Source organism: Lepidothrix coronata, unplaced genomic scaffold, assembly GCF_001604755.1.
Source record: "Lepidothrix coronata isolate B3197 unplaced genomic scaffold, Lepidothrix_coronata-1.0 Scaffold207, whole genome shotgun sequence".
NCBI lineage: Eukaryota > Metazoa > Chordata > Aves > Passeriformes > Pipridae > Lepidothrix > Lepidothrix coronata.
The window spans coordinates 1473875-1487604 of NW_016690387.1; positions in this window are offsets into that span (position 1 = coordinate 1473875).

The window sequence follows — 13730 nt, forward strand, 5'->3', positions numbered from 1 at the left end:
TATGGTGAACTTGCCACTGGCTGCCACAAGAGAGGAGCCCCGAAGAAAAGATACAAGGACTCCTTGAAACAACATCTCAACCTTGGCCATATTGATCACCGTAACTGGTCTACTCTGGCCTCAAATCGGGAAGCCTGGAGACACGCCATCTATAACGCAGCTGTCTCCTTCGAGAACACACGCAGGATCACTCTTGAGGAAAAAAGGCAACACAGAAAGAACCGTGTCGTGCAGAATACACCATCTAAGGAATCTTTCTGTTGTGCCTTTTGCAATCGGATATGTCTGTCACGTATTGGCCTCATAAGCCACCAGCGTGCCTGTAGCAAATGTGGATAGAGCCTTCCCAAATCTTCGTTCGCAAAGCCTAGCCATGATGATAGCATCCATTAGCAGAAGGTATAAATGCAGTAGGACAGTACAGGTGATTTTTATAGCTGGTAGGATATACTTCACTTTTTAAATACGTCTTTAAAAATACTTAGCAAACAGTTCAACTGATGTGCTAATTTAGCAAATATTTACAGAGACTTTACTATTAAGCTTTCTCCTTTAAATTTTGATATATATATTTAACTATGATACTTCTATCTTGCATTGCATTGAACTTCAAAGCCCAGAGAAAAGGCAAAATTAAACTGGTAGCATTCAAAAATGCGTCCTCTGGTCAAGTCCCAAATTCTACTGAAAAGCAGAGCCGCAAGCAGAGTTTATCCATTTGCATAATGAAGTTACTGTGGATGCAAAATAAAGGTAATTTGTATTAGGATTTGCGTAAGATTAGAATCAGTTAATTTATGGGTAGAAGAACAATATCTGCAACAATTGTCAATTTGAAATGAAAAATCCACTTTCTCCTCCCCCTCCCATTCTAACCACATTAAATAACGTGCACATAAGGACATCTTGGAATAATTATAAATTATTGAATTATTATAAATTACAGACAGAAACCTGTCATCATGCCCTTCTCTGTCACTATTCCTTCAGCACAGGATTTGTACATGTGTGACTTTCATAGTGACACTTATTTGATTACAGTTTATATCTCAGTCCAAAAGTTGCTTTCCTAATTTTCATGTCCCTTGTCTCTAACATTGTGATTGCTATGTTAATTTTCTCTGCCTCTCTTATTTTCTTGAGTGTCCAGTTTTAATTATCCTCAATTGCACTTTGAAGATAAGTGCCTACAGTTGGGTGCAATAATTTGTTAGGCTGATTCCCAGATCTGTTTCAAAACCAGATGAACTTCAGTGTCTTCTGACATCTGTGAAGACTGTTGGAACTCAGTACCTATAAGATCCAGGCTTCCCATTCAGTGCTGACCAGTAACAACAGAAATGTAAGCAAGCCTATTCAAAGTTTTCAGCTAGATGTTTAAGAAATGTAAAGAGGAGATATTTTTACCTCCACAAGGTAATAAATTCAGCAAGTGCTGTCAAATTCAAAATGGTAAAAGAATTCCAGATACTGATTTCAAGTGCTAACAAATGACTCATTTAATGTGGAAAATAAAGTATTTTGGAATTCTCACTTAGAGGAACTGTTTAGTTCTATGCCAGGAAATATAAACTTCATATTATGACAAGATGACAAGAGGCCTGATGAGAACTCTGGTTCAAGGAGTTCAGATTTTGAAGGGTGAACTAAGGATACGGGGCTATTTAATATGCCTAGCTCTGGGTGAAACACAAGTTTTTTATTAAAACTGATAATAAAAAGCAACTTCTGCAAAGAGCAGAACAACAGAAGTCATGCACCTTACTTTTTTGCTATTTTGCTGTTTGGTTTTGACTTTTTTTCCCCATCTTATAATTTGGAAACCACTGCATTTGAGAAGTAAATTGCCACAAGTTTTCTTGCTGAAAACTGTTTTGTTCCTTTGATAGTTAAGCACAATATCTCCATCTGCTTAATGACTGCTTATTTTCCTGATCCACTATGAAATAGTATTTTTTTTGTTATTGTCATTGTTTTGTTTTGTTTTGAGGCAGTAGATCTGGGGTTTTAAAGGCCTCTTTCTGCTGAATATACTACTTATTATACCGACTTATACTGCCAGATATACTACCCAATGCCTCTCATATATCATGAAGGTTAGGACTTATGCAAGTCAAAGAAAACCATCATAAATTTTGTTGTAAAGAATTAGGTCTTAAACTAGTCCATAAGTCCTTCCATCCTTTCCTTTGTCTAACAGAAAGTCAGGATGTACCTTTTAACCTTTTCTTAACCTCTTCCACCTCATTTTAGACCTGGGTAGGAGTCACTACCTTTTCAGCAGATACAGTACAATCAGGTAAAAGATTGTTCTTTTACCTAGACAACTTTAAGAGTTTTTATTTTCAGGAGAAGATTTTCTTCTGATAGTGAGCAAGGTTCAGTCTTCACTGTACAGCTTCTTCACCTACCAACAGCAAAGTTTAATATATTTTACATATATCAATAGCCAGTGTTTATTAAAATTTTATAGTAATTTATATAAAATGTAAGAATCTCAGATATTATTAATTAATAATTCTTAGCTGAGACAACAAAGGATTAACTTTATCCTTTTAAGTAATAGATGACATGGGATGCAGTCTCCATACAAGAGTTTTAGAAATATTGTATGAAATGGATTCCAATGATAAGAATTACATTCTAAAAGAAGGAACTGTTACCCTTCAGCTGGATGGATGTGAGTTGTAGGACATAAAGCATTTCTTCCTAACATCTATTCTAAACCTATTTTCTTTCAGTTTAAAGCCATTTCCCCTTGTCCTGTAACTACATGGTCTTGTACATAGTCCCTCTCCATCTTTCCTGTAGGATCAAGTACTGGAAGGCCACAATCAGGTCGCATCGAAGCCTTCTCTTCTCAAATATACATATGCATCTATATAATATTTCTCAAAAAAATCCGGAAAAAAGTTCCGCTTTTTACTTTTTCTAATATTAGTCAAATATGTAATTCCAATATAAAATACAGATGTAATAAAAAAATACAAATATGTAATTCCAATACTAAATGAATCACTTTATTCACCTTATCACTTGCATTCATGTGTTTTTTTGTTTTTTTTTTAATGTTGGCACACTAATAGATCTCCATGAGTTTAGAAAGGTGAGTGAGAAATGGAAGATTTTTGTAATGCGTGTATCATCACACTTCTGCCCTTATGTAGATTTCTAGTCAGCAATGATTCAGCTTAAACCCTGATCTACAACTCAGCCTCAGCATTAAATTTACCAAAGTAATTTTAAGTCACTTTTGCACAATCACACTTGGTTTTTAGTTGATTCATTAAAAAAGGTATCTTTTAAACTCTGAAACCAAATGTATTATTGAGTGACGATTTGTCCAGTGTTATCATAGATATGTAGGAGACAAGGAGGACATATGTCCTAGACAGATGATCATTCATGCTTAGGTGAATCAAACTGCAGCAAAATGGTAGTCTTCAGGCCCCTTTCTGTACTAAACATTTCAAGTACTTTTCATTAAACAAACTGATGTGTATCATCAGTTTGGTTTTTCTGCAGCTCTTGTGTCTCTAATCTTCCTTTGACGAAAAAAGAATACTGAAACTATATATCTCCCTTTGTTTGCCTGGCCTGATGTAAAATACTAAGTGGCGCCATCTGATCCATTGCTTTACTTACAGCAGCTCAAATATTAAGATTTCCGTACAGATTCTGCTTGTTTATACTGTTTAAGTTGAATTTGTGTGGTCTGCAGCCTTTTACTATGCAGACAGAAAGCAGTAATTTCCTATCTGTTCAATAAAAGGGAAAGTAGACTTTCATGCAACCATTATAATTACCCATAAGAAGAATAATTGTGTCATATTATTATAATCAAATTCAAGAGTTAATGTCTTAAAACATTCTTATGTTTTAAAATTAAATTTTACAATAAAGTATATGAAACAATTTTCCTTCTTTTATGTAGCACCTTGCTATAGAAATTTATCTCAATAGTACAACACATGACATTTTCAAATACACTTTATTCTGCCGGAGAATGTTTTGAGCAACTCCTATTCACAAAAATATGACTATTGAATAAGAAGTATAGCCTTAACTAGTATATACAAATATTGTAGCATACTTTCATGTGCATGAATTGTTGCTATCATTCCTTTAAAAAGTCTGATATTATAACATTTATTTCTTTGCTTTTAATTCATTTGAGAATAAATAAATCTGAGGTTTTCATCTGTTTCCAAGAGTGAGTATCATTCTTATAGTCAGTGGACAATACCACTTTGATATATGACTGCATTAGCAAACTAACATGTTGGTAAAACTGAGTTGTAAATGCCATTCATAAGACTGAAAACAAAATTTTATCTGAACAGTATTACATTTTTTTATTATCTAGAGAAACAAATAAAAATTTCAAATTGCTTGTTTTGTTTCCATTGTAAGGAAATATGTTTTTAAACTTTATTTACTACTATTATTTTAATAAATCCAAATTATAGAATCTCTGTTTTTCAGTGAGAGGGACTATATAGTCAGAAAAGAGTATAAACACATATTGAAACATCATAAAATCCTGTTAAAGCAGGTCTTTTGCTTCTTAGATTTTATATCTCAGTAAGTATAAATGTAAGACAGTCAGACCAAATGATTACCCTAGTCCCTGAAGAGTTGATTCTACAGCCTTTTCTTCCCCCCACCCCGCCCCGTTTGGATATTCTAAACTTGGATTAGATCTGTAATAGCAATGATGGCATCTGGAAGGCATTTTAGAAACAGAAACTCAGCCAAAGTATTAAAGGAATGCAACATGTGGACAAAGTGTGCTAACTTCGCTTATGCAACTAGGCACTTAGATGCTCTATAGCCCTAAAACTTAAAGATGTCCTTTGATGTACAGTGGTAGGATTCTGATGAAGAGTGTGTTCATGCTGAATTAATTACTTCTAATAATACTAACATAGTAATTAGTGTATAGTATAGCTTGCTTGCACTTTAGGAAGGATGATAAAATTGAAAGTAAAAAATATCATAAATTTACATTTTTACTTCTGGATAAAACCAAGCTGCTTATGGTACATCATTTGGAAATCTAAGAAAGACTTTTATTTGTTTCAAACTGGTGGGGTTTTTTTTCAGAAATGCCATCTTGACTTCTTTGTTTACTCAGGAAAAGGTTTGCTTGTCTTTATTCAGAATAGATATTTGAAACAGCAGAAGCAATTAGAGATGCATTCAGCATAGCTACATTCTCATAAATTTGTATATTGCCAGGATAAGCTTAGAAGTACTTGACTCAGAAGTTTGGTTCGGTTCTTTTGTCCATTTTCCTTGTCCCCTAAACTTATTCTAAGTACAGAATACACCAACAGTTGCTGCAGACCAGTTCATAGGAGGCAACTGTGTGACCACAAAACCCCAGCTGTAACCCAGTCTAGAACTGTTTGTAGCCATTCATCAATTAAGTTACAGAAATTCAGTAAAACCAATTGTACTGAACTAGACAATTAATTTGAACCTTCATATACTCTGTCACTGATTCATGTAGAAGATGCAAGTCACAGATCTCTGCCTAAATTAAGAAGATATAAGAAAGTCATTACAAAAAAGTATACAGAGGGATCTATTCAGAAGGTGAAGTGCTGTCCTGTTGAGCACATCATAGGTTTTTTGGTTCTCTACAGATTTTAATCTTGATTAATTATTTAGCTTTCATGTCCAACTATGTAGGGAGGAGGAGGGAGACTGATACAGATGAGTACCGAGCCTCTAACAAATAAGCTTCAAAGGACTGAGAACCTGCTTCATAAATGGGATAATGAAAGGTGGCAAAGGAAATGCAATACTGACAAATGTGAAGCCGTCCCCATTAAAACAAAGAATAATTACCATAGGTACCAACATGCTGAACTAGAAGAGGATTCGGAGTTTTCTGAGTTTCTGTTGCACATTTAGAATAATTTACACAGAAAATGCCAAAAGTATACAATGAAAAAATTAAAAAGACCTCTTGCCATACATCATCTACTTTGTCTCCTTTTGTACTTATACAAAAAGTCAGTGAGCTTGGTTATATAAAAAGTGACAGATGTATATTTCAGGATTTGTTATTTTATCCTTTCTAAATCAATATTTTAATTAGAAAATTAAAATAAAGAAACAGTCAAATTGTTGAAGCTTAGGTTTCTTTTCTTCAAAGGAGTCTCAGGGCAACATATATTATCATTTTGTCTAAATTTAAGTCAGAATATAGGAACTGAAGTCTCAGAGACCACTGAAAACATCAGCTAACTGTTTCCTCTGGACCACACACTAACCTGAAGAAGTAGGTAATGCATTTCTGTTCAGCTTCTGCTTTATTCACAGTTGGGGTACAAGACGATTCCACAGAGGTTTCATTAGATATAAGGCCATGCAACACACAACACACTTGATTAATAATAGTTCAAATTGAGGCCATTGGCACTCTAAATCACAGAAAAGTGTTATATCTTTGCAACCAGAGCACATTAGAAGGTTACTGTGGATGCTGTTCATCTTTTATGTTGAAGCAAGATCAAATACAGGGTTCCTAGGACCACAGCAATAAAAAGAAACAGGTTTACTGGGAGAAGATGAGGGAAAAAAGCATCAGCTCTAGAGGTTTTTCCCATGAATCTCTCCAAATCATAGGAATAGCTTGGGTGCATGACCACAGAGTATGTGGAAAACTTTGGGATACCACGTTGATTAAAAATTTCTTTGTGAATGGAAGAACTGGGGAAAAAAACCAAACATGTACATCAGAGAGGGAAATTACAACACTAGAACTCTTCTCCCAGTGGTGAACAGCATGGATTTGAGCTACTAATCCAATGGCTAGGAAAATGTTTAGTCCAATGACTGTTCTCTATACACAAATATAAATTTGTACTGAGGTGAAGATAAGAATGGAAGGTTTCCCCTGTAGTTGAGAGCTCAGTTTAAAAGTCTGAGTTGCTCTTTTTGTGTGTGGCTCGGTGAACCTTGGACTGCTTTATGTGAGACAGAGCAGGATCCAAAGGAGATGTGAAAATCCAGGCCTAAATATCTTGCTTTGTCTATGCATTATATAGAGAACATCTGCAAGATCAAGACCGAGCATTTGGTTAGCAATGTGTCCAACAAGGCTGTGGACCCCCGTGAAGTTACCATGGGAAGAAAGACATGTATGGGGAAGGACTCAGCATAACCTTTCTGCTCTGGGAGGATCTGGGGAGGTCCCCTGTGGCTAACAGGGTGCCTGGAAAAATGGAAAGGAGCACGCAGATGTGTCTGACCTTGCAGAAAGTTACAGCTGCAGTCCTCAGTGAGGGCCAAGACCCGCTCAGGGGGAGCTGTTTCCAGAGGAGGCTCTTGGGCCTCACCAGAGCTGTAGCCCTGGCCATGTCACTGTGGTGCTGCTGGCCAGCCTGCTCTGATCTCACCCCATCCCTGTCCCCATGGCTCTGCCCAGCCATCCCAGGGTGCCTGATCCAGATCCCAGGCACACCTGAGGAGCCCAATAAACTCAAAGATCCTCAGTGTGTCCTGTTGACTTATACTCTTTGTGCCTCTCCCAGAATCCATACTCTAAAATTAAGGGAGTGGTGAATAATATTTAGTGATAATATTTTCAGACCTTTTTTCAGGGGTATATTGGTCTTTAAACATACATTAGTATGTTTAATATTGAAAGTAAACATAGAGTGCTCATGGCTTAACGTAATTTTTCAATCTTTTTTTACCATTTAAGTGAAAAAATAACCTTATCTCACACATAGTTCATTAAATATATAAATCCAAATATTGTATCCATTCATTATGACTTGGCTAGGCTCTATATATTTACATTCTTATATATTTTTCTCTTGAATACTCTTATTGTATCCACCTCTTTTAAACTCTAATGGAATTATAATCCTGTTTTTATGACAGGATACTGACTATCTCATGTTTTGCACCACAGCATCAACAGATTTTTGCATGTTTAATATAACATTCTTAGTGTAATATCAATAATGCTACATAAGGAAAAAATCACTCCCTGTGCTTTGACTCAGTGTGTAATTCTATTAGCAATTCAGAGTGGGCTGGAATGTACTTCTGTCATCTCTCCATCTCAGCTACAAAGATAAACTAATGCTTTCCTCCTCCATCACAATATTACGTAAGAGCTGGCCTGAATCTCTGAAGGAGGGTTAGGTGATAATTATTTAAAATGTTCCATGAAAAATATTATTTTATATCAAAATGGGCTTTGGTATCTCTTTTATCCCCTTCACTACTAGTTTTTCACTTTTGTTTTGATCAATTTACATTTCAAGTTCACATTCTTATGTGTCCCCCTGTGAAGAAAAAGGTTATCTTTACTTTAAAAGAAATATTGAGTTTCCTGTTCCATTACACTGAATTTATGTCATGACTAGTCAATCTGACTACTCAAATTTGAGTCTTGTGTCATTTGTGCCTGTTTGTAGATCCCACTCAGTGCATCTTTATAGTAATTTAAAGTTGTTTATTGTCTCACTGATGCCATCATCAGCATATTTTCTACTAAGCCCTTACCTGTTAAAAGTTTCTGTGTGGCAAGATACTTAGCACTCACCAAACTGCAACTGAGCAATCCTACTGCTGGGTTATTGCTTTTATTACTCTAAGAATTAAGCACTAAATTTTCACACTTGTTTTCTCCAGGTAATTTTGTTTCTGTCTAGACCATATTTATTTCCCCTCATATTTCTACCCTTCATAAAGATATCTGTTTCTCCCACACTGTCATTAAACATTCCATCTTAAACTAGTCTAGTATTTTCTGAGTATTTAATTAACAAGTTACATAGGAAATTATTATGAATGATCAGTAAACCAATGTATGCCTCCTGGAGGTGTCTGTGGGACATGTTTACTTGCTGCTTCAGTGAATTTTCAGGCCACACAGCATTGCCAAGCTAGAAGGTAATTTAAGAATTTATTTTAGAGAGTAAATTGTGAGGATAACATGATAACCAACATGACAGAGGGAGGAGAACGTCAATCCCACCCACTCCTATCAGTTTGATGCTAGGGCCAGCAAGAGGTGCCCAGAGGCTGAAAAAGGATTGCAGGTCAGCAGGAGAGCATCTGAAGAGCAGTACAAAGGAATTCCAGTCGCTCCAACCAGTAAATCAGCTTCATGGGGAGCCCAACTCAAATGCCTCTATGCAAGTGCACATAGCATGGGGTAAAAACAACGGAAATTAGAGACTTGTGCATGCCTGTAGGATGATCTTACTGGCTTCACTGAGACATGGTGGGATGTGTCCTATGACTAGAGTGTTGAAACGGAAGGATACAGGCTCCCTAGGAAGGACAGGCAGGGGAGAAAAGAGGTAGTGTTGCCCTCTATGTCAATGGCCAGCTAGAGTTCCTTTTGGGGATGGATGAGGAGCTGACTGGCAGCTTATGTGTCAGGATTAAAGAGAGGGCAGGGACAGGTGATATCATAGTGGGGGTCTGCTAAGATGTCTGACCAGGAAGACTGAGTGGATGAGGTGCTCTGTGGACAGGTAGGAGCAGCCTCACATTCACAAGCCCTCATGGGGAACTTTGACCACCCCGATAACTGTTGGAGGGACAACAAGTAGGGAATAAACAATCCAGGATGTTCCTGGAAAGTAGTGATGATAACTTCATTCTTCAAGTGATAGAGAAGCCAATGAGTAGAGGTGATATGCCAGACTTTGATCTCATAAAAAAGGAAGGGCTGGTGGGGAATGTGAAGCTCCAGGGCAGTCTCGGCTGAAGTGACCAAGAAATGGTAGAGCTCAAGATCCTGAGGGCAGAGAGGAGGATGCACAGCAATCTCACTGTCTCAGACTTCAGGAGAGCAGACTTTGGCCTCTTCAGGGATCTACTTGGTAGAGTATCATGAGATAAATCCCTGGAGGAAAGAGGGGCCCAAGAAAGCACGTCATTATTCAAGGATCACTTCTTCAAAGAGCAACTGATGTTATGTACCTGGAATTGTGTAAAGCATTTGACACTGTCCCATGTGAAATCTTTGTCTCTAAACTGGAGAGGCATGGATTTGATGGATGGATCCATTCACTGAATAAGAAGCTGGCTGGGTGGTCACATGCAAAAATTTGTGATCAATCGCTCAGTGTCAAAGTGGAGGGGTTGGTATTGGGACCAGGGATGTTTAGCATCTTTGTTGGCAACATGGACAGTGGCATTGAGTTCAGTTTTGCTGACATGAAACTGTGTGGTGCAGTTGACACACAGGGAGGGAAGGGATGTCCTCCAGAGTGACCTGGACAGGCTTGAGATGTGGGCCCGTGCAAAACTCATGAAGTGCAACAAAGCCAGGTGCAAGTTCCTACACATGGTTTGGGCCAATCCCACACACAAATACAGGGTGAGAATGGATTGAGAGCAGCCCTAAGGAGAATGACTTGGAGGTGTTCATTGATAAGAAGCAAAATGTGACCTGGCAATGTATGCTTGTAGTACTTGTTTCACAAAGGCATATAGGGATTGAACAAGGGGTAGTGGCTCTAAATTAAAAAAGGGTAGGGTTAGATTAGATATTAGGAAGAAATTCTTTACTGTGAGGGTGGTGAAACATTAAAACAGGTTACCCAGAGAGGTTGTAACTGTCTCATCTCTCAAAGCATTCAAGACCAGGTTCAGTGGGGCTTTACACAAACTGGCCCAGTGGAAGGTGTTCCTGCCCACGACAGGGTGTTTAGAACTAGATGATCTTTAAACTCCCTTTCAACCCAAACCATTTTATGACTCTATGTTTCTATGACCTGTAGATCAATTTATCTTGCATCATCTGTATTAGTTTCATAAAAAACCAAATAAAAGTGATGAAAATATTTGTCTTAGGTTTAATAAAAGAGGCTATTCAAGCAGGTGTTATTTCCTCAGATGGGAAGGTACTCAGAAGGAACTGCCAGCACATTACAGAGCATGTAAGTGAATCAACAGCATATTTAACAGTGAGCTTGAAGTTTGCCAGTAGACTGAAGAGCAGTGAGGATCAAAGAAGATAGCAGAGGAAAGAAACTGATGCTACAATCCAAACATTTGCCATAAATCTATCTAGAACTATAAAAACAGGACAGAAGAATTTTAATATTGTCAGGGACAGAAGCAGTCTCAATTTTGGTAGAAGAGTGTGAGACATTTAGAAACTGTGATAGGGGAATATTTACTCTACACTGGGTTATGCAGTGAGATGATGTGTCCTCCATGAAATGAGAGCACACTTCTCTGCTGGATAACTCTCTGTCAGGCAAATTTGCAGGTCATCTCACATTACAAACAATTTCTGGTGTGACAATGAAATACTGTATCAATGCGGAAAGACTGTTGCTTCCTACTCATCAACCCACTCTCTTCTGGTTATTTTAATCTAGCTGTAGTACATGAATAAATTTTTTCTGGAAAAGATAATAAATATACAAGATTATTCTTTTGGATAATACATCTGTCATCCAATGAACCTAACAATCTTATATCCTCTTTCTCAACCTTATTGCATTACTTGAATTCAGGCTGCTGATACAAAATTAGCCAATGCAATCACAGCCTACTCTTAATTCTTAGTCATTTCATCGCTATGTTTTTTGTGGGGAGTCATGCACTGATAAGAAATGCATACATAACACATCTTCTTTGCATTGGCAAATAGGCCATCTGTAATAAAAATTGCTGGCTGAACTCTTTAGAGTTTATCTAGTTTTAGGTTCTCAGTGTCAGCATTCCTGTAAAGCCTGATTTCCAAACAGTGGATGCTAAGGCTTATTCCACTATCAAGTTTCTTTTGAGATGTACTCAAAATTAGTCATATCCTTAAAAACAATAATTAACGTGTTCATTTTAATTTATTTTGAATATCTAATATCTTCCAAAAATAAATTATAAGATAGATTCCCAAAATGAGCTTTTATATGACAAAGTTTTGGGCAGAACCCCACAGTTTATTTTATAATACCTCCTTTAAAATGGAGGTTTATAACTGAAATAGTGAAATCTCTAAGTATAGCCCTGAAAAATGAATTACAGTCACAAAAATTCACTGAAGCTTTACTGAAATATCTCCTTTATTCCATAGAATGCTTTTTAAGGAAATTGGAGACGGTGGTAGTGTCATTGTCACTTATCTGAGCTTACAATTTCTTACTCTTTTCTTCAGTCCTTCTGAATTTGAACTCTATTTACTCCACTACATTTCAAAAGAATTTTATTTCTCATAACATCTCTTCTGTTGAACACCTTAAAGATATTAATATCCTGTAGCTACGTGTTATAATGTGTTGCTTAATAGGAATAGTAAAGCTCCTTGAATAAATTGCTGGAACTTAGACATATTTAACCTCTGTCAGGCTTTTAGTAAATCCATGCAACATAAAGATAAGAAGCTTTTCATTAGCTTTCTAACAATCTATTCCGCTGAATTATGAATACTGATGAATAAATCTCTGCAAGTCTAATGTACTTTATCTGAAGCATTTAAGATCATTTGCTACAGTTATTCAATTTACATCATGAACTTAGATATACCCATGAGGCCTTCCTTTTTAAGAGAGATCAAAATTAATAATATTTAACCATTACAGCTTCTGTGACTCTAAAAGAATGAATCAATACTGCTAAGCATGTGGTAATTGCCTTACAGTTACTATGCTTCTAGAATTAATGAAGGAAATTGGTATTATTAGTCATACTTGTAAAGGAAAAAAAAAATTCTATGTGTATGTATGTGGCAATGTGGGAACCTCCAGCACTACTGCAAAGATAGATGATGGATATTTTTGCCATAATATGAGAAGTTCAGAGTACATAGTGTGGAAAATTCCACTGGACTTCTGATTTTACAGATTTTATAGTAATCAGAATAGAAATTTAAATGACTTTTTCAAAAAGTTTGATGTAGTGTTATATAGAGCTTGTAAAAGCAAAACAAGTCTGAGCTACTCAGTTGCTTTTTTTTTTTGTTGTTGAAGATACTGAAATTATTTATTCTCATTTCCTTTGTTTCATACTTTTAAGAACCTTGATCACTGACCTCTGTGCTTTCCCCATTCCTTCAAGATGCTTCCTAGAAATCAAAATTTATAAAGAAAACAATAATTGTATGGCCTTCTGTGGTGGGTTGACCTTGGCTGGATGCCAATATCCTTAAGACACAACTACTAGAAGTAGTGTCAGGCTGCTGCTTCATAACTAGTGTCAGGTTGCTGCTTGGTGCTGCTTGGTTTTGTTTCCCAAGTCCTCATTTCTCATCCTAAAATATAAGCAGTTGAGGCCTCTTGATTTAGTCATATTTGCTGTAGGTGTTAATGGCAGTGAAACATCGTGGGGTAGGTACCTCAGTAACACTCCATTAGCAGCACGCTTTCACAGATATCCAAAATTATTATTGGTTTTTTGTTCTGGTGGAGCTCTTTGACAGCTGTTAAATTTTGTATAATTCTGCATTTTCTTTTGCAGTGGACACCATCCCATGAAAAAAAATTGCACCCGGAAAGGTTAGTTTCTTGTACTAGGTGTGGTTGTTTTCCTGACTGGAGTGTCCAAACCACTGAACCCCTCCCTATTATTCTTACTTTTGGACTTTTGTGTCCTCTAAGTGAAATTAGTTAATATGATGCACTTTAAAGAAACCCTCCTAAACATGGGCTTGTGCCACTAGGACACTATTAGGAAGGGTTTTTTTTTTCAAGGCAGAGTCTTTTAAACAAACAAAAATTGCACTTGATTCATGTATTATG